Source organism: Phyllobates terribilis, unplaced genomic scaffold (genome assembly GCF_046119375.1).
Source record: "Phyllobates terribilis strain yellow unplaced genomic scaffold, ASM4611937v1 Scaffold_1__5_contigs__length_1240528914, whole genome shotgun sequence".
NCBI classification, from domain to species: domain Eukaryota; kingdom Metazoa; phylum Chordata; class Amphibia; order Anura; family Dendrobatidae; genus Phyllobates; species Phyllobates terribilis.
In genome coordinates this window covers 787,461,432-787,483,520 of record NW_027362761.1, presented here as the reverse complement: position 1 = coordinate 787,483,520, position 22,089 = coordinate 787,461,432, and the positions used below count along the sequence as shown (strand labels likewise).

The following is a 22,089-nucleotide window of genomic DNA, read 5'->3' as shown; positions in this document are numbered from 1 at the left end:
ACTTTTATTGTTTTTTTTTTTTTTTTTTCATAATAATATTTATTGATGGGTACATTATATTTTTATGTTTGGTGGATTATTTATTTATTTTTTTAAAATATTTTTACAATTTTTTTTTTTTTCACTTTCTGACACTTTTTTTACTTTTATTGTTTGTCCCACTATGGGACTTTCACTTTTTTTATTCTGATCGCCTGTATAGCACAGGAATGCAGCACCATCCCTGTGCTATACAGGCTGTCAGTGCTGCAGATGCAGAAGATATTTTGGTCATGCACTGTGCATGACCAAAATATCTTCCTGCTGTCTGGTGACCCGGATGTTGTCATGACAACATTGGGTCGTCATGGCAACATCCAGGAAGCCGCGGCAGACAGCGCTGGAGGCCGGGAGAGGAGGTGAGTATAGCGATCACCTCCCCTTGCAACCGCAATGCTGCGATCGACTTGGATCGCAGCATTGCAGGGGTTAATGTGCCGGGGGCGGTGGGGGGACCACTCCCAGCATGTAGCACCGGGTGTCAGCTGTGACAATCAGCTTACACTCGGTGGCGATCGCTCCCGCACAGCGTGTGTGCGGACGCGATCGCAAAGACGTATTAATACGTATCAGGCTCTTAAAGCCCAGGGAGCAGATACGTATTAATACGTCTTGTGCTTTAAAGGGGTTAAAATTTAACACAGGGAACAGATTGATAGGGAGGGGAAGGAGAAGGAGATGGGAAATTTATTTTTCAACGTGAGAAGGGAAAAGAAGGGGGGAAGGGTAGGTGAAATAGGGAGAACTTAATTTGCTACAGAGTAGATAGTAACAAGAGCAGTACTGCAGTGAACAAATGAGAAAAAAAACAGTTTAACTAATATCATTAAACATATACTATATTTAAATGACCCTCAAGAGTACCAAAAAAAAATTGAAGATGAGGAATGTATTCATGTGAGTATGCCAAAGAAAAAAAATCTATGGAATTTAGAGGTCCAGCAGTTCCATTTTTTTAATATTTGGGAAGATAACTGTTAATTAGGGCATACCTAGATTTAAATGAATTGTGGAAGGAGATCTTTTCAATGATGTCACAGAGTTTAGGAGGTAGTAATTCTTTCCAAAGAGCAGCAATAGAGTTTTTGGTTACAAGGAAAATGTGAATTAGAAGTTGTCTTTGGGAAGGTTCGAAATTTTTCGAGAGGAGGGCCATTTGAGGAGTAATTGGAGTGTTGTTATTGAATAGATTAGTTATCAGAGAAAAAATCTGGTTCCAAAGCGATTTAATTTTAGGGCATCTCCAAAAGATGTGAAAAAGAGTGCCTGGTTGGCCACAGTTTCTCCAACAAAGAGGGGAGCAATCATTAGAAAAGTGAGTGAGCCTAACGGGTAAGATACCATCTGGATAAAATTTTGAAAAAGAACTCATTGAAAAGCATAGAGATATTTGAAGAGTAGGGGTAATCTATTGCGTTCTCCCATTACTCTGGGGTGAATACTTTATATAAATCTGTTTCCCACTTGAGCATGTAGGAAAATTTGGAAAAAGAAGGGTCGTCATTAAAAGTATTGTAAAGATATTTAGTACTCCAGAAGACCTTGTGACCACCATCATTAATTAGATTGCATGCGACCTCAGACAGAGGAGCTTTATTAAAGGGGTTATCCAGTACTTTATATTACCCCCCCCAATGTATCCCCCCAGGGCCCCTAAGATTTTTTGTAATTACCTTACATTGCAGATACTGCCTGTGTTAGCGGCGCTATCCTTGGCCGCTCACAGGCATCACGTGACCCCCAGCTGCAGCCGGCTCTGACATCCGCTGACGTCACGACAAGTACTGGCAGAAGCCGGGGGTCTCTGTCTTCTGCATTCCACGGTGGATGCCAGGCTGTGGGTGGGGTTATCCCCCCGCGTCACACCCAGCATCCACCGCGCGCTTTGCCTCTCCCCATTCATTGGGAAAGCGCTCTGTGGATGCTGGGTGTGATGCGGGGGGATAACCCCGCCCACAACCCAGCAGCCACCGCGGGGACCCCAGCGCTGAGTCACACCTCACTTGTCGTGATGTCAGCGCGGGGTCACGTGATGCCTGTGAGCGGCCAAGGATAGCGCTGCTCACAGGCAGAAACAGCAACGTAAGGTATTTACAAAAATCCTTAGGGGCCCTGGGGGGATACATTGGGGGTGTAATATAAAGTACTGGACAACTTCTTTAAATAAGATAGTGTTTATATTATCCTTCAGAGATGTATAATATAAGAAATCAGTCATAGAAAGATTATATGTTTCTTTTTTAAATCTTTGAAAGGAGTAAAACTGGAGCCATTATAAATATCTTTGATTTTTTTGGAGACCAGCTAAATTCCACGAAGGGAGTAAATGTTGATCAAGAATTGAGTTGACAGACAGGAAGTAGAGGTTTTTGATTTGGTCTGTTTTTTTTATTTTTTTCTTGGGTTTGGCCAGTGTTTTCCAAGCGAAAATGATGGCCTGTAGAATGTGGCGGTTTGGTTCATGAGAATTTGGATTAAGTAAGTCTTTAAATCGGAGGTTTCTCAAGGGTTGGTAATTATTATTATTCAAGGTCTAGCCAAGCCGGTGTGGACTCAAGGTTAAACCATCCCTTACTTTGTTTAACTAAGTTAGCGAGGTAATAGGCGTGAAGATTTGGCAAACTTAATCCACCGTGTAGTTTGTTTTTTGTAAAGAACATTGGTAGATATTCTAATTTTTTTATGATTTCAAATAAAATCGTTTAGTAACTTTTGTAACTTAGTGAGATAGAACAGAGGAATAACTGTTATGTACTGCAACTTAGAACTAAAGAATAGGAGGGAAATGAATAGCCCCACCTAAACTCCTGCACTGAACTCAAACGAAGACCTATAGGATGGGGAAAGGGGTCCCTAAAAGATCTAAGGACTGGGAGCAAAAGCAGGAGACCTCTTAACAGAAAAGTTAGCTGCAGAAACAAAAAATAAAGGAAACAAAACTGGTGGAACAAGTAGTCCCAGGAGAACAATAGTCCAAAGCAAGAAGAACTAAACAAGGCTACTTAGCCAGAGCACGAGCATTACAACACTGATGTCCAGCAGGGAATGGGAGCCAGGTACTGGGTAATAAAGAGTGTAGAGATCACATGACCAAGAAACCGAGCACCAGAGGAAAAGACTAGAAGCCAGCAAACCACAACAAGATGGCCGATAGTAAAACAAAATAGATCTTAACAGTACCTCCCCTTTTTACGAGGATCCTCTGGATCCTTTAGGCCGAGCCTTACCAGGAAATCTCCTGTGAAAAGCCTTAATTAGCCTTGAGGGCGAGATGTCCTCGGCCTTCAACCAGGAATTATCCTCGGGGCCGAAACCTCTCCAGGAGACAAGATACTGTAACCTTCCTCTATGCCACCTGGAATCCAAAATGCGAGAAATCTCAAATTCACCATCCTCATCAACAGGAGGAATAGTAGGCTTCGCCTGCTTATCAGGCATGTCCACCTTCTTAAGTAACGGCACATGAAACACAGAATTAATCCTCCAGGACGAGGGAATGCCCAACCTCACCACTGCCGAGTTGACAATCTGAACCACTTTGAAAGGACCCACAAATTTAGGCCCCAGTTTTTTGGAAGGAATCTTCAAACGAAGATTCCTAGAGGACAACCAAACCATATCCCCAACATCAAACAAGGACTCCTTTCTTTTTTTGTCAAAATACCTTTTTGATCTCCTTTTAGCCTCTTTAATGTTCAGAAGTACACTGGTCCAAACCTTCTCCAAATCACCAGAAAAATTGTCCTCCTCCGGTGCAGCTGCCCCAACTTTGGAAAATGGACCAAAAGATGGATACCTGCCAGTACAACAAAAAAAAGGAGAACAACCAGCCGAGGAAGAAGTATGATTATTAAGGGCAAACTCCGCAAGTGGTAGAAATTCTGACTCAGATTTGAGTTTTTGTATTGTAGCTAAAATTTCATCAGTTGGGAAGGGAAGGTTAAGAAATTCAAGGTCTAATGGGTTAATTTTAGGAAGATTAATATTGGAAAGAAAGTTGTTAATGGATTCCCTGTTTGGGGGTTTAATGGAAAGGTCAGAATCAAGATGATATAAATTTGAATATTATTCGGCAAAAGAATCAGCGATATCCTTGGGATGATATTTAATTTCGCCTGACAGAGATAAGATTTTATCGATTCTTTGTTTGATTCTGGTGTTTAATTCTCCGGGACATGAACTTAGATGGTTTATTAAGGGAACAATAAGATTTAAATTTACATGATTTAACATATGTATCGTATGGGGAGAAGAGTTCTTTTTTGAGTTCTTGTCTGAGTGTTATTATTTCCTGTTGAAGGGTGCGCGAGGAAGGGGTTAGGTTAGATTGTGAGGCTATTTTGGAATTTAATTGGGTTTGTAAATAGGACATTTTTTCTCTGTATTTTTTCTTGTGAATGGAAGATAATTTCATCATCTAATAACCACTTTATGAGCATTCTTGATATGGAACGGGCTTACTTCATCGGACGTGTTTTCAATAAAATATTGTTTGATAGTTTGTTTGTAGAAGGGTGGAGTTACATCTCCATAATTGTTTGTAGATTATGGCCAATTTGGATTTTTCCCATAACTGGGGAGTGATATGAGATGGATTTTGGTAGGATTGATACCTCTACAAATTTGGAAATAGAGAAGGTGTCAGTAAGCAGTAAATCAATTCTAGAAGAGGAGTTGTGGACATCAGAGAAGTGTGTGTATTCTCTAGAATATTAATTAATACATCGAAAGACATCAAAGAATTCATTTCTTGCCAACTAGGAATTTAAACTGGGGGAGGTTTGTCTTTTGGATGAGGAGGAGTCAATAAAGCAATCGGGTACTATATTTAAGTCGCCAAGTAAAATTAGATCACTCTTTCTTATTAGTTGAATCTTTTTAATAAGCTTATCCGAAAATTTGAAAATTCTTTTATTAGGGTCGTAGACTTTGACAATGGTGCATGGGCAGTTATTAAGATAGCAAACTAATATGTGGAATCTTCCCAGGTCATCTTCCAGCATCTTACAGTTCCAGCAGTGTGGATAGGATTTATAGAAATCTCATGTTCACTGTGCTTTAGCAAATGGGGACCCATGATTTCTATGTACGACCCTGGCTGTAAGACACTTTATATAACTGTACTGTAATCTCTTACATGTTCTGCAGGACTGGTAGCTACCACTATATGCTCACCATATGGCAGTAATATTGGTGTTGGTCTTTGTATAGTGATTTACTTTCAGTAGCATCATGGTCATCTGGTGGCTCAAGTCAAACTCAACACTAGAAATACAATGTAATTGTTCTATTTATGATTGGGATTTTTTTTTTAATAGAAGTAAATGTAAAATCCTGTTTACAAAATTATACATTTGATAATGGACATAGAAGCAAAGCTGAAACAGAATGCCAGTAATAGCACTTGTTGCCACATGCCAGAATTGTGCTGTTCACTCAAGAAGCATGCTTTATCTGAAAAAAAAGTGAACAAAACCAAAATTATAAAAAAGCAATTTCTTGTAAAACGTGTATTGTGCCGGCAAGGTTGAATAAACTCTATTAATGATCACTGCATATTCCTTCTTTTCATTTACATTTTACAACACATTGCCACTATTGTTCTAGTCCATCTGTTGTCGTTCAGAGTTGAGAGCATAAAGCGGGAAACATCTGCTCGCGATACTATATTCGTAATTGGGTAACCTTTTTCATCCGGGACAAAATATCCTTCATGGGTCAATATTTCTTTGTCTGTAAGAAATACAAAATAATATTTAGCTCCAAGCACTAAGACACATGTCACTCAAAACGTACCTATCATTTCTCCTGACAAGTCCGCTTTTCAAAAATTGGGTATTTCTTCTCCTGGAGAGTCTCTTATTACAGCTTTGTGTGGTGCCAATCCTCTGTAGGTGCAGGAAATGCAATTCCTACAGTCAAATGTCCAATCATTTAAAAGGGGTTGTCTCAAGTTCCAAATGGATAAAATTGCAAAAATAAGCAATTTACTCTTTATTAAAAAATCCCTTCTGCTATCAAGAACTGAGGGATTTTTAAATTTATAGTGTACAGCTCATTGTCAAGGTTAACAGCCATTCTTAGGTCTCAGGTCTTAGGTTGGCCGGTTACCTAGGCAAGGAACTCTGTTTTACAGCCTGCTCACGCCGTTCTGGAGCTGGCCAGATCACTGGATCCGACCAACCTCATTCTTCCAGCGCTTCTCCCATTCTGCAGAAGAAAAGCTTCTTCTGTTAGCTCCATGAAAGAGCGTTCAGTTCAGACCGGTGGAGCAAATATGCCTGAACTGTCAATCTTCAATATCTCTCCGCCCCCGGCAAAGCAGGAAGCTGAAGACCAGGAGCAGCATCTTGAGACAAGGCCTTAAATGAGTTTTACAACAGAACTAATAATATTTAGCAAAACCAGAATCTTCTGTAAAACTGAGCTGAGGTCTACTGATAAAGGAAAAGTTACCTGCTAACGGGTGCCTTTTCCTATCTACGAAAACTTTGGTTTGGCAAAATATCCTTAGTCATGTTTCAAGGCTTGTGAACTCATTAATGACCAGGCTGAAAAGGGCCTTAATGACCAGTCAATAAGTTTTTGGAGCCATATTTTTTTTATTTTTCACTGACATGGCTAAATGAGACTGCTTTATGTAGGACAAATTATATATTTTTAACACTGGTTTGGGGTACAAATAAATTAACATGTAATTTATATATATATTTTTTTGCAACACAAATACAGAGAAAAAGCGATTTTTGACCTTATAATTAGTGGTGACCGAGTATGTTCAGTTAACCCTTTCAGCGAGTATACTCGTGCGAGTACCGAGTATCTTCAGCGTACTCGGTGACATGTTTGAATCACTCCCGTGTGCATGATTTGCAACTGTTTGATAGTTTTAATACATGTGAGGAATGCTTGTTTCTTTTGCATTCCTCACATGTATTAAAGCAGTCAAACAGTCGCAAATCATGCACACGGGAGTGATTCAAACATGTCACCGAGTACGCTGAAGATACTCAGTACGCGCACGAGTATACTCGTCGAAAGGGTTAACTGAACATACTCGCTCATCACTACTTATAATCTTTACTTATAGACTTCATACCAAATAAGATGTTGAATGAATTCTCCAGGTTTTATACCTGTGTGGATAACTAATGTGTATATCTTTTTTTTGTGTGAAGAAAAAAAAAATATATACATATATATATATATATATATATATATATATATATATATATATATATATATGCTCTCCCAAGATCTTTTATGGTCACTGAGGGCTGTAGTATTAATTATTACATATTTTGGCCCTCAGAGATCATAAGGGATCTCAGGGGAACCTTTTAGCATGTGATCAACAGGTCCTACAGAAGTATCTGCAGATACTCCTGTTTACAAAATAAAACTTACTGAATGCTATGTAGCTGGCAAAAGAGAAGTTAGAAGCAGCTTTTCACGGTCTGTCTCATTCCTCGCCACTGGGACTGACAGCCAAGGAACAGACTTGCTCCTACTATATTGCAGGAGCTTTTAACCCTACACCGGAAAATTCCAGAATATGCCTTTAAGCAGGCAATTGCTTACAAATGCCAATGGTTAGAGATATCAGTGCAGATTTAGCTTTAGATACAAGGCTGTTTAGACTTATTCATTCAAAAGGTAAAAGTTACTACAATTGCCACAAAAATAAATTACAAGTGGAATACACTCCTTAATACTGAAATAACAGCATCAAGAAGGAAAAGTCATGGAGTTATAAAAATCACAAGATGGGAAGATATCTTAATGATATGCAAATTATAGAAAAATAATTCAAAACCTCCTAATTCAGTATAGAGTACGAGCACCACACGCAGATAAACTTGCACGTCTTGTCATGCTATCAATGAGGTTATTAATGGTTGTCTGAGGAATGTTCTGCCCGCTGAATGCTCATGGGCATGTGAATTATCAAGATCTGCTGCTGGCAATTTGCTTTCCAATTGCTGGCCGATGACGTCCCAGATGTGCGAGACAAGTCCGGAAAGGCTGTAGGCCATTGTAACACATTTAGGCCACGCAAGCTGCTCACAGCATCAAATAAATGTAACGCTGAGCTGTTTGTGTGCCTAAAATGAAGACTAGAGAGGTCAGCCTATCATACATTATGCCAGCCCACACCATACTCTGGGGATGAAGACTAGTGTGACGTCCCTCATGAATGCTTCTTCATGTCATTGCCCACATAGCCCCCAGATGGTCACTGGAATTTTGGTCTATCCTTTTCAGCAATGAGTCCTGCTTTTGTCTTAGACACAATTATAGTCAGAGATTGGTCTGGAGACCACGTGGGCAATGCCACAGAATATCACACCAGTCCTATTCCACCATTTTTCAATATGACAATGCTAGGAAACTACGAGCAGTTTGCATGGTGTAAACATGCTACTATGGCCTGCAGCATCTCGACTTGTTTTCCATCAAGCACATTTACGACGTTATTGTTCGACAATTGTAGCTGCCAGCAGCGGATGTTGATGATTTGCATACCCAAGTGCATTCAGTATGGCAGAACGTTCCTCAGACAGCCATTAATAACCTCACTGTTAGCTTGGCAAGATGTATAAGTGTGTGTATTTCTGCAAATGGCGCTCAATACAGAAAATATCAAGATGTTTTTGTTTCCATTTAATCATTTGCATACCATTAACAGGTCTATAGAACCTGTGATTTCCATAATTCCACGACTTCTTCTTGGTGTTGCAATTTCAAAGTTGAGGAGAGTATATTGGCTGAATGTGAACAAAGAAATAAGTTATTTCCTAACACGGTGAATAAGTGATGTGACAGATGCTATTAGGATTGTGGATTTGTAACTTAGCAGGACCTTCTACCTACCTGTCACTGGAGTATTTTGAAGTCCTGGTGGTCTTACAACTTAAGATCTGAACATTCTTTTTCTAGATATTTTTCCATCTCGAACATGTTTGTGAGGACACTTTTAATTAATGGTATAAGTAGGTTCCTCACGAAGAATGAGGCATTCTGTGCTGAGCCAGCTGTTATAAAAAATATAGATATATACATTAATGTACCAAAGGCAATACAACATGACTCAATTGTCTAGATTTTGATCCATTCCTGGACCAAGTACTAGATGCTGTATACAGACATATGCAGTGTTGCACTGGGGTGCTAAGGGCTCACCAGTAACCAACTCCAGGGCCTCACTTTTCAGCTACTTGCAAATGTGACATTATCCTCAATCACAATTTTATATAACAATGAACTGGGTAGATTGTTAAATGAATAAGATGCTGCCTTTGTCTGTACATAGTGATTAAAGTATATTGTGCCAAGTACTGGTTATATAAGAGAGTCGTGGCCCACTTCTGCAAAGGGGCCCACCGGAGGATTCTCCTCTTCTCCTGTGGGCCAGTCCAAGCCTGGACATATGGATTCTGTAGGTTAAAGCATGCAGCATTAAATTCTGTAGGATAGAAAATGTCCATGATAAAGCTTTAGGAACATGATTTATTAATGCCACTAATGTACAAAGGACCGGAGGACATTTCATATGTATGGGAAAAATAAATGTATAAAACAGTGTATAAAAGGGTTTTATACATAGTACTCTTTTAGTTGTCAAAGAAAAATAAGCTTGTAGATACATACTGTCTGTGTACCAGGAAGTCATTGTCACCATTCTATTCACTCCAGTCTGTCGCATGGCACCCACAATGGCAGTCATGGAGTCTGTGTAACCACTTATTGATGAGAACATTTTATAGGGGAATCCCAGACAAGATACAACTGCATCCTGTCCTTTGAAATGTTCTGCTAATGAGTCTGATGAAAATATATTGGCTTCAACTACCTAGAAAACAGATGAATACATAGTAATATAATGAATTCCCACAGTTTAAGCATAGAGCATGTTCACACGGCACAGATTTACACCAAATATACATATACCACCTTGAAATTCTGCACGTATCTTCAATGTGTGATTATGGCCTAAGATACGCCACTGATCTCTCACAAAAAATGTATGCAGCTCCTTAAAGCTGAGAGAACCCAAGACAAACAAAATAAACAAATACCCTGCTGTAAGTAGATAAGAAAAAGCAATAGTGCATATAAATAACATTGGGTACTTAGTAAACACCGTTTTTCATCAAAAAAGCGTAAGGCTATGTACGCACATTGAGTATTTGATTGCAGAAATTTCTGCAAGGTTTCTGCATTTCTTGGCCACAAAAACGCTGCTGAAAAAATGCGCATTTTTGCAGCGTTTTTGGTGCGTTTTTTGCATGCGTTTTTTGAAGTATTTTTGTACAGCAATGAATGCTTTTTGAAGCTAAATAAAGATATTTGAAAAAAGATACATGGGACATCGCTTTAACCCTTGGATTACCGTCAGACTTGAGTTAATTTAAATGATTAAAGAATGTGTCCGTTTTATTTCAAATAAAGTGTTTTATTCTCTGTGTGTGTGTTTATTTAACTCTTTGCTTACAGGTTTAGTAATAAGGGTTTCTAGCTGACACCACTTCATTACCAAACCTAAGGATTGGTGTCAGTGACACCTAATCCCATTACCCCTAATCCAATTACTCCTAATCCCATTCAAATATGAAGTGCCATTTCTGGGGCAGTTGAGGGCTGGTATTTTAGCCTAGGAAGGGTCCATTAGGCCAACATGTTTGGTTTGCCTTTAGGGTACGTCCCTACAATCAGAAACCAGCAGCGCTTTGGACTCAGCGTATTTTCGCTGTGTCCAAAATGCTGCGTTCTAATGCCGCACTTTTTTTGTCAGTACATGCGGATCCACCGCATGTAATGACATTTCAATCTGTCAAAATCTCCGCTACACAAATTGACATGCTGCGGGTGAGTTTAGGCAGCATTAAAAACAAGCTCAGTGAGTATGGGATTTCTTATATGAAATAAAGTGAAGAATTAAATTTAAAAAATGGTGTGGGCTCCCTTGTCATTTTCATAACCAGCAGAGGGAAAGCCGACCGCTGGGGGCTGATTTTACTAGCCAGGGAAGGGGCCATTAGGCCAACATGTTCCCTGGCTATTAATAACAGCCCACAGAGGTTTGATTAGTGTTTACTCACTAGATTACAGGGGGGACCCCAGAAAAAAATTGACATAGGGTCCCCCTATAAAATCTAACCAGCAAAGGCTAAACAGACAACTGTGAGCTGATATTAATAGCCAGGGAAGGGGCCATGTATACTGGCCCCCTCTGAGGCTAATAATATCAGCCCTCAGCAGCCCCAGAAATTGTGCATCCATAAGAAGTGCCAATTTTAGGGCTTAGCCCTGATGTGGTGGCAAGTGGGGTAATAGGGTTGGGGTTCATGCCAGCCTTGAATTAGCTGCTGACATGAAGCCCAGGTTAGTAATGGAGGGCGTCTATACTACGCTCCTTTTACTAACCCCATAGTAAAGGTTTTGAAATAAACAAAAGGTCTGAAAAAAATCCTTTATTTGAAAATCGCCTCCTGTAAAAATACAAAAAAACAAAAACATCCTTCACCTGTCTGATGTGATGACATAATGCAGAGTGTCCCATGGCGATTGGATCATGTGTAGAGCAATCACATCAGCAATCACTCATGTGACTGCTCTACATGACAGCAGGCTATACACTGACAGGAGCGTGATAGCTCTCGGCAGTATATAGTGATGAGCTGCCGGAAGAGAGGTCACTGGACTCCCCTGTGTTGACCTCATGTGGGTTGGTCTCTGCCCTTCATGGTTTTATTAAAATCTCTAACTTCTGCGATAACTTCTCGCTGGTTGACACTTAAAGCATTCTACAGTGGCAAACCATGCAGCCTCTCTACCATGTGCACAAGGCTCTATATTTCTTATCTTATGATTTTGGCTGTAAAATACAATGCAAAATTTGTGAGAGTTCATAATCTGGCGCAGATAGCCATAGGTTCATAAATTCTTATTTGTACCTCTCCTTCAATTGAAGCTTTTTTCATGGATTCATGAAGAATTAATTAGAAAAATATCCTGGTGTGCACTATCACTTTACATATTAAAAAGTATTTTTTGATATGTAGGCAATGGCATTATACATGCCACACTGAGTGCATATAGGTCTGTGTGCCATATTAGTCTCCATGTGCACGAGGCCTTATCCTCTTTCAAAACTACTTATGGCTTAAAAACGTTCCTAAAACTGTGCTGAAGTGGCATTTCTAGAGAACTGAAAGCGTTTTCCCATCTATAGCTTTTTTAACCCCATCACTTTCTGTAATTAAAAAATATTATATTATGTGTACAATTTTCCTGCTCTGGCATTCTGCTCCTGGTCCCTGTGATTGTTTACATGCTGCTGAAATGAATTCACTACTACAGAGCACATGGCATCTGCAGCCAGTCACTAGGTTCAGTTACTTGTGTCATCTACGTCATATCACAGCTGAACCCAATGATTAGCTGCAGCGGTCACATGCGCTGTAGTAGTGATGTCACCACTGGAGCCTGTAAACTGTCACTGGGAACAGGTGAAGGTGAATAAAACTGACTTATTCATGTTAACTACAGCAGGCTGATGGGAGTTAAAAAAAAACAAAACTATGATAGATGGAAAACCCCTTTACCACCTCAAAAACGGATGCCCATTTTTCTCATAAGTCGCTAGGGAAAGTATGACGTAGAATTAGGAGCCAAGCCTGCTTCATACTAAGCAGATGTCAGCTGTGTTACATGGTTGGCATCTGCCTGTAACTGCAGGGACCGGATGTAATACCAATCACTGCAGTTTAAGAATTTATTTGCCCCGTTAATCTCTGGGATTTAAATGACACCATGACTTCCATCCCTATCCCTCCCCCCACGGCACGATCATTGGGAACCAGTGGGTTACCATAGTAGCCATCTTGGTCCTTTTTTGAAGCTCAGGTTGAGCTTCACAGAAGAACCTCAATTTCACTATATACAGCAATACAGTAGTATATTTAAGATATGCAATCGAACAATTGCAGGTTCAATTACCCTAATAAAGTAAAGAAAAAAAAAAAAAGTCTACAAAAGTTTAAATCACCTCCCTTTCCCCCACTAGATAAAATACGACTAAAAAGTAAATATACTTGGTATTGTTGTGTCCAAAAAAGATCTATTAAAATATTCAATTCTTTAAATCATTCATTGAACAAAGAAAAGAAAAATCAGAATGCTTGAACTCAAATTTTTTGGTCACTGCTGTTACTAAAAAAACAGGTCATATGAGCTCTAAAATAACATCAATAAAATACATCAGCTTAGGGTACAAAAAACAGTCAGCCCCATTAACGAAAAAATAAAAAAGTTAGGGCTCACAAACACATCGGACAAGTGCTATCCGATATTTTTATGGGATAACACTCGGACCTATGTTATTGAATGGGACAGTGCAGATCAATTTTCTCACCCTTATTCAGCATGAAAGAAAATTAGAAAAAGAAAAAAAAAGACATTTGCTGCGAGTGGCTCTGCAAATCGGAGCATGTGCACCCATTCAATGGGCGCGTGTAAAATATCGGACTGCACTCGAAGGTCATTGCTTGCGTTTTATGCCATGAAGAAGGATCGTGACTGATCTGAAGGGCATAGCATATCTGCACTTTGTGTCTTGTTCATGATTTTTGTGGATTGTTCAGTGGAGCCATCGATTATTTTGTTTGGGTCTTGGGAGCTTGATGTTTCTTCATTTTCCATTCAAGTCTATGGGTGCGTATAAAGCATCAAATGCCATCGGAGTGCAGTTCGATTTACACATACACAGACAATGTAGAAAATGTACTCCGATTTTCTCATGCAAGAGAATCGGATCACACCAAGCTAACACTCTGCTCAATCTCGGATCATAGTTTGAGCGGAGTGCCTTTAATATAATCTATCTGATTCTCTCACAGTGAGCCTTACAGGTCTCAGAATATGGTGACAAACATTTTTTTTTCTTTTCCAGGGAAAAAATAAAAATAAATAAAATAAATATATATATATTATTTTTTGTACTGTGTTAGCCAGTAGATAGAAAAATATTTCGATTTGAGAGTCCTCAGTGGTTGATACCTTTTAATGGCTAACTGAAAATATGGTAACTATGGGAGAGATAAACATTTCTGCCTGTAAATATTTTAGCAGTTCATAGATAAGAACTGTGAAAGTTTTATGGTTTGGTGCAGTGTTGTGATATATTTACAGCCAGAAATGTTTATCTCTCCCAAAGTAATAGCTCTGCTATTCATCACCTGTCTCACCTATTGTATTATTTCTGTGCCATATTGTGTATAAATATGTGACTCTTCAGATTTTGGGTTATACTAGGCTGATGAAGAGGCCTGAGTAGTCTTGAAAGCTTGCAACCTGTTACCATCTTTTCAGTTAGCCATTAAAAGGTACTGTATCAACCAGTGAGGACTCTCAAATCAAAATATTTTTCTTTTCCACAAATTTCAAAATTTTTTCAACAGTAATATAATAAAAAGAAACTGTACAAGTTCGACATTATCATAATCATACTGATCAGGAAAATCATATTGCCAGGTCATTTTCGCCATATGTACACCATAAAAATAAAACCCCTAAAAAGAAAGTATGGAATCATGTGTATTTTTTCCCAATTTTCACCACACCCTCAAAAAACAAGTCCTTAGGCTGTGTGCCCACTATGCGTTTTTTAAGCGTTTCCTCAGCGGCAATTCCGCTGCAGAAACTCTTAAAAAACGCTTGGTAGAATGCCTGCCATGTTCCCCAATGATAATCCGCATGTGCTGTGCACATGCTGCGGAAATTTCCGCTGCGGATTATCATTGCAGAAAAATCCGCAGTACTACCATTAATTTTGCGTAAACGCGGTGTTTTTGCCGCCATTGACTTGCATTGGAACGCATGGATTCCGCATCATTGCATCTGTACATGCGGATTCCATGCGTTTCAATGTGCGGATGGTACCCAGGTCTGGAGAAGAGGAGACTCTCCTCCGGACCCGGGTACCTTAGAACCTTTAAAAAATAAGAATAAAATAAAAAATAAATATTATACTTACCTTCTGATGGCCCCGGGTCTCCTTGTCTCTGCTTCCCGGCAACTCGCGGTAGACTAAAGGACCTGCGCTGACGTCATTTAGTCATGTGATGGGTCACGCGACGTTGGCGTCGGCAGGTCCTTAAATCTACCGCGAGCTGCCGGCAAGCCGAGACGCATCGGATAAAGACAGCGCGGGCCATCAGAAGGTAAGTATATATTTATTTTTTATTTTTTACCATTCTTTACTGTCACACTACAGTATATAAATCCATGCCAGTTGCATGGATTTATATAGTGTGACCAAGTTGTCAAGCACTTTCCAACTGATGCTAAAATCGCTTGGAAAGCGCTTGTCAACCCGCATGCGGAAATGTATGTGAAGAACGCTTCACATCCGCTTGTCCCTGGCAAGAAAAACGCATGTACAATCCGCATGCGTTTTTTTCTGCCAGGGAGATGCAGAAACGCTCAGGAAAAATCCGGAGTATTTTTGCATCGTGGGCACATAGCCTTATATAGCTTTGTTGATGGAAAAATAAAGTTATAACTCTTGGAACAAAGGAAGAGAAAAACAATAATAAAACTGAAAAATGAAAAATTCCTTGGTGCTTTAGGGATTAAAGAGCATCTGTCACCAGGTTTCACAATACAAATGGAATACATTAGTGCATAAATGTCATAGACCTCATAACATTGCTGTATTCACTTTGAAAATCTATGTCAGAATGACTGCATAATTATTTATGAAAGTATCACTCAATCTCTGCCACCTACCTTATTGACAGCTCCTCAGTAGAGATGAGCGTTGTTCTACTCGAACTGTTCGCCAATCTCAAATTCGAGCTGTTTTGGGCGGTGTTCGAGCCGTTCGGCGAACACGAACAATTTGAGAAAAATTCGGCTGTTCGAGGTTATGTTCGATAACTGTTCGTGCACCAAAATCATAACTGGATTTTTTTCTCAGTAATGATGAAAATTAATGTTAATACGCAGTTTGAGTGTACAGCGGGGTGGGGGGAGGGGCAGGGGATGGATCTCTGCAGGAACAATGAAGATCTCCATTTTTTTTTCTCTTTCCCGCATTTGCAGTGGGGAGGTGCAATCTGTCAGCCTATCAGCAGCGCACACACGGAGCGAAGTGCTTTTTTTCACACAAGCAAGGGCATGTGTCATTGGCAGTGTATGTCACATGTCCTTGCCCTATAAGACCAAGCCATTTTCCCCGTCGCCACCATTTTCTCACTGCTGCAGCTGCGTGTTAGACGGCACCGCTGTTGCTGTGTGCGCTATACCTTGTTAATTTCAAGCCAATTTTCGCACAAATCTACAGATAGCTTGGGAGTAGGGAATAGTTGTGATTGCAGTCCTTTTAAGGACTAGGTTACAGCATTTCCTACGACTTTTATCAGGCAGGTCTGTGCTCTTAAATAGATAGATTGTGGGAGTAAAGACTAATTGTAATTGGAGTCCTTTTCAGGACTAGGTTACATCAGTTCCTATCAGTTTTTGCCAGGCAGGTCTGTGCCAGTGATGTGCAAGTTTTTTTCACAGCATTTGGCTGAATCTAGAAAAGCTAATCCTTTTTGGCCTATTGCAGAGTGTGTTAGTCAGTGGAGTAGCCTATCTGTGTTGCAAGATATACCACCTGTGTATAGAATACCAATTTTTTTACTGCACCTAGTGAAGTAAAATCTTTTGGGCATAGCATCATTCTATTAGTCCATCTATACTGACCTCCATCAGGTTGCAAACTGAATATATTTTTTTCTGCATCTACCTCTGAAAAAATATTGGGCTTCTAGCTGTGTGTGGGACTTGTTCTATTAATCCATCTATACAGACCTCCATCAGGTTGCAAACTGAATATATTTTTTTCTGCATCTACCTCTGAAAAAATATTGGGCTTCTAGCTGTGTGTGGGACTTGTTCTATTAATCCATCTATACAGACCTCCATCAGGTTGCAAACTGAATATATTTTTTTCTGCATCTACCTCTGAAAAAATATTGGGCTTCTAGCTGTGTGTGGGACTTGTTGTATTAGTCCATCTATACTGACCTCCATCAGGTTGCAAACTGAATATATTTTTTTCTGCATCTACCTCTGAAAAAATATTGGGCTTCTAGCTGTGTGTGGGACTTGTTCTATTAATCCATCTATACAGACCTCCATCAGGTTGCAAACTGAATATATTTTTTTCTGCATCTACCTCTGAAAAAATATTGGGCTTCTAGCTGTGTGTGGGACTTGTTGTATTAGTCCATCTATACTGACCTCCATCAGGTTGCAAACTGAATATATTTTTTTCTGCATCTACCTCTGAAAAAATATTGGGCTTCTAGCTGTGTGTGGGACTTGTTCTATTAATCCATCTATACAGACCTCCATCAGGTTGCAAACTGAATATATTTTTTTCTGCATCTACCTCTGAAAAAATATTGGGCTTCTAGCTGTGTGTGGGACTTGTTGTATTAGTCCATCTATACTGACCTCCATCAGGTTGCAAACTGAATATATTTTTTTCTGCATCTACCTCTGAAAAAATATTGGGCTTCTAGCTGTGTGTGGGACTTGTTCTATTAATCCATCTATACAGACCTCCATCAGGTTGCAAACTGAATATATTTTTTTCTGCATCTAGCTCTGAAAAAATATTTGGCCTTCTAGCAGTGTGTGGGACTTTCTCTATTAGTCCATCTATACTGACCTCCATCAGGTTGCAAATTGAATATAATTTTTTTCTGCATCTAACCCAGCCAATAGTTTTGGCCTAATACCACAGTTTGGCCACTCAGCTCTGCTCGGTTCCCATCCATTGTTTTTTTGTGCAAACAACTCCAGAGTTGTTAATTAGTTAACCACCAAAATGAGTGGAAAAAGGCCTGCTGCTGGTGGAAAGGGGAATAGGCGTGTTGGGAAGGGGAAAAAAGGTTGTGTCCGTGGGGTAGGTGTTAAAGCAACAGTAACATCTGCAGAAGAAAGACCATCTTCCAGCCAAACTAAAATGTCTACTTCTTTTAGCGGACAATGTGATAAGATCCCTTTCTTACGGCCACGCCAATCGCTACAAATTCCAGATGAGGCACAAAAACAGCAGGTGCTTCAACGGATATCAAGTGCTCCTTTAAGTGGGCTCTCCTCCACATCAACTTCAACATCACAAATACTCCAGTCCTCAAAGGTGTCACCCCAATCGCACTTGCTTCCTCACAGCTCCCAAATCTCCAGCTGCCCGTCTGAGTATGAGGTAGAACAGATGGTTGAGTCTGCAGAGCTGTTTACTCATACTATAGCCTGGGAATCAGAGGTCGACTCCAGCGCTTCTGTGAATCCAGACGAGGAAATGATCTGCACTGATGCCCAGAATCTTTATGAGTCGGATCCAGGACCAGACGCAGAAGGTTCTGACCATAATGTAGACCCTCATTCCCAAACTGTAACTCCTGTTGGTGGAGACAATGAGGAAGACGATGATAAGACTCAAATACCTGATTGGAGCGACAACTTTAGTTTTTTGTCAGGGCAGGAACAGGTTGGCTCTGAGGACGACGGGTGTGATAACGCACAGGGTGATGATGATGAGGTTGGAGATCCCACTTACAGTCAACCCACAGTCAGCCAAGAGATGAGGTCAGCAGAGGAGGTGGAGGAAGATGCTAGTGACGACGAGGTCAGGTTGCGCCTTCCTGGACAGAGACGTAGTACTGGAAGCACGTCAACAACTGCATCCTCAAACACAACTCTGCCTCTCACCACAAGTCGTGGTGGCTCTTCAGGTCGCATGGGTGCTAAGCCTTGCATAGCCTGGGCATTTTTTCAGATCGATAAAGATGACCCAACTCGTGTTATCTGTAACATTTGTCAGCAAAAGCTAAGTAGAGGCCAAAAAATACATAGTTTGAGTACTTCATGCATGAACCGGCACATGGACATGAAGCATAAGTTGCAGTGGGAAGCTCAGTGTGCTCCAATGCGGCCTAGCCGGCCGGGCCAACCACCGTCTGCCATATCTTGTGCATCCGCGGCCTCTTCATCCTCTGTGACTGGGGGGACAGCAGTCACACCTGTTTTGGGGCGCAGACCTGCCACCTCTTTACCCGCAACAGTCAGCGTGATTGGCAGGTCATCATTTTCTTTGGAGGTGGTAACACCAGCTGGTGTTGAGCGCTGTCCGACATCGATAGCACCACCTTTGGATCAAGGCAACCTAACATGTCCGCCTGCATCTTCCTCACAGACCGGCAGTTTGCCGGGGACACCCTTATCAACCCCGTCTAAGCACAATAGCCAGCCCTCGGTCCCTCAGATGTGGACAAGTAAAAGACCATTTCCTCCTAGCCATGAGAAAGCTAAGAGGTTGAATTTCACCATCTGCAAGTTCTTGGCTACAGAAATGCTGCCTTTCCGCCTGGTGGACACAGAGGATTTTCGAGACCTTATGTCCATCGCAGTGCCCCAGTACCAGATGCCCAGTCGGCACTACTTCTCAAAGAAAGGTGTGCCTGCGCTCCACCAGCATGTCGCACACAACATCACCGCTTCTTTGAGAAACTCTGTGTGTGACAGGGTGCATTTCACCACAGACACTTGGACGAGTAGGCATGGACAGGGGCGTTACATGTCGCTGACTGGGCACTGGGTAACTATGGTGACAGCAGGACAAGGGGCTGCTGTCCAAGTCTTGCCGTCCCCACGAGTTGTGCGTCAATCCTCTTTATGTCAAAGTTCCTCCACTGCTTCTGCCTCCTCAACCTCCTCTCGGTCTTCCACCTGCACCCAAAGCCTGTCTGGTCATGCCACAAGCTTTCTAACTGCGCAGAAGGGATCCTGCACACCTCCTTACTATGCTGGCAGTAGGGCTCAACGTCATCAGGCGGTTTTTACATTGAAATGTCTGGGAAATGTGAGTCACACAGCTGAGGAGTTGTGGTCAGCTCTGGAGAACCAATTTCATGAATGGTTGTCTCCACTGGACCTGAAACCAGGGAAGGCCGTGTGCGACAATGCTGCAAACCTGGGTGCGGCCCTTCGCCGGGGCAATGTCACACACGTGCCTTGTATGGCTCACGTGTTGAACCTGGTTGTCCAGCAATTTTTAGCCCACTATCCCAGACTAGATGGCCTTCTGCAGAGGGCACGGTCGCTGTGTGCTCACTTTCGCCGTTCGCATCCCGCAGCTCAGCGACTTACATCTCTACAGAAGTCGTTGGGCCTGCCACTTCACCGGCTAAAATGCGATGTGCCTACCCGGTGGAATTCAACTCTGCACATGTTGCAGCGACTGTGGCAGCACCGACAAGCCCTGGTGCAATACGTTCTGACGTATAGCCTGGGCCAACGAGATCTAGAGGTGGGGCAAATCACGCTGGAGGAGTGGTCTCAGATCAGGGACCTATGCACCCTTCTGCACAGTTTTGAAATGGCGACGAAGATGTTTAGTGCTGACAATGCCATTATCAGCATGACTATTCCGGTGATTTACATGCTGGAGCACATGTTAAACAGAATTCGGAGTCAGGTGGTGGCACAAGAGGAGGTGGAGGAAGTAGAGGAGGAGGAGTTGTATGCGGAAGGGCTAACAGCTGCAAGGTCCAGACGGTCGGCAGCACCAAGGCGGCAGGCATGTGAGGGTGGGGGAGATGGTTTTACCAGGGCGCATGGTAGCAGCCAAACTAGTGAGGAAGGTGCAGGAGCCCAGGAAGAAGTGGAGGACGAACTGATGGAAGACTCATGAGGGAGACCTTGATCACATTTCTGTTGTGCAAGGTTGGGGGGAGAGGACAGAGGAAGGAAGCATGATTGTTACCTCGCCACCAACACAACAGGGACTTGGAGCTCCTGGATGCGCAACACACATGAGTGCCTTCTTGCTGCACTACCTGCAACATGACCCTCGAATTGTGAGAATTAGAAATAATCCTGACTACTGGGTTGCCACACTGTTAGATCCCCGGTACAAAAGTAAATTTGCAGAAATTATTCCTGCCATAGAAAGGGATGCACGCATGCAGGAGTATCAGCAGAGACTGTTGCAGAATCTTACATGTGCTTTTCCACAAAATACCAGTGGTGCACGTAGTGAATCTCACAGTTCCAACTTGCCAACCGTGGGACCGTCAAGTGTTCAGCACTCAAACCGTAACAGAACCACAGTATCTGCTGGTAACATCAATTTTGCGGAATCATTTCACCACTTTTTTAGCCCATCCTTTGCAAGGCCACAGGAGACAAGAAGTCTGACACATAGTCAACGCCTAGAGACGATGGTACAGGAGTATCTCCAAGTAAACATTGAAGCCACGACTGTGTCACTGGACCCTTGCTCTTTTTGGGCTTCCAATCTGGATAAATGGCCGGAGCTAGCCACTTACGCCTTGGAGATCTTGTCATGCCCCGCAGCCAGCGTTCTGTCTGAACGTGTGTTCAGCGCTGCTGGTGGTGTGCTGACAGATAAGCGCACGCGGCTCTCCACTGATAATGTAGACAGACTCACGTTCATAAAGATGAACAAATCATGGATCCGAAACGACTTTTCTACCCCTGTGTCATCCTGGGGAGAGTAAAAGCTTGATGATTGGTTAAAATCACCCTACCAACCGTTTTAAGCTTTCAAATTACTAATCATGTTTATCTGTATCTTGGCTGGAAAATAATTTGGGCTTTGTAGCAGTGTGCAGCACTGATTCTATTAGGCCATCTATAATAAGCTCCACCAGATTTAAAATTACTAATCATGTTTATCTGTATCTTGACTGGAAAATAATTTGGGCTTTGTAGCAGTGTGCAGCACTGATCCTATTAGGCCATCTATACTAAAGCTTCACCAGATTTAAAATTAATAATAATTTTTAGCTGCATCTAGCCCGGAAAATAATTTTGGGGCTCCGAGATGCGCAAGACACATAAGTGCCTTCTTGCTGCACTACCTGCAGCATGACCCTCATATTGTCAGAATTCGAAGTAATCATGACTACTGGGTTGCCACACTCTTAGATCCCCCAAACTTTTCGATCAACCTTTTCATTTTAATAA

General features: G+C 41.5%; 1 pseudogene; it reads right to left on the bottom strand.

The window, feature by feature from the left end:
* Positions 1 to 2,172: 2,172 nt before the first annotated feature.
* Positions 2,173 to 22,089, bottom strand: part of LOC141151193 (flavin reductase (NADPH)-like) — a 56,852-nt pseudogene continuing 36,935 nt past the window's right edge.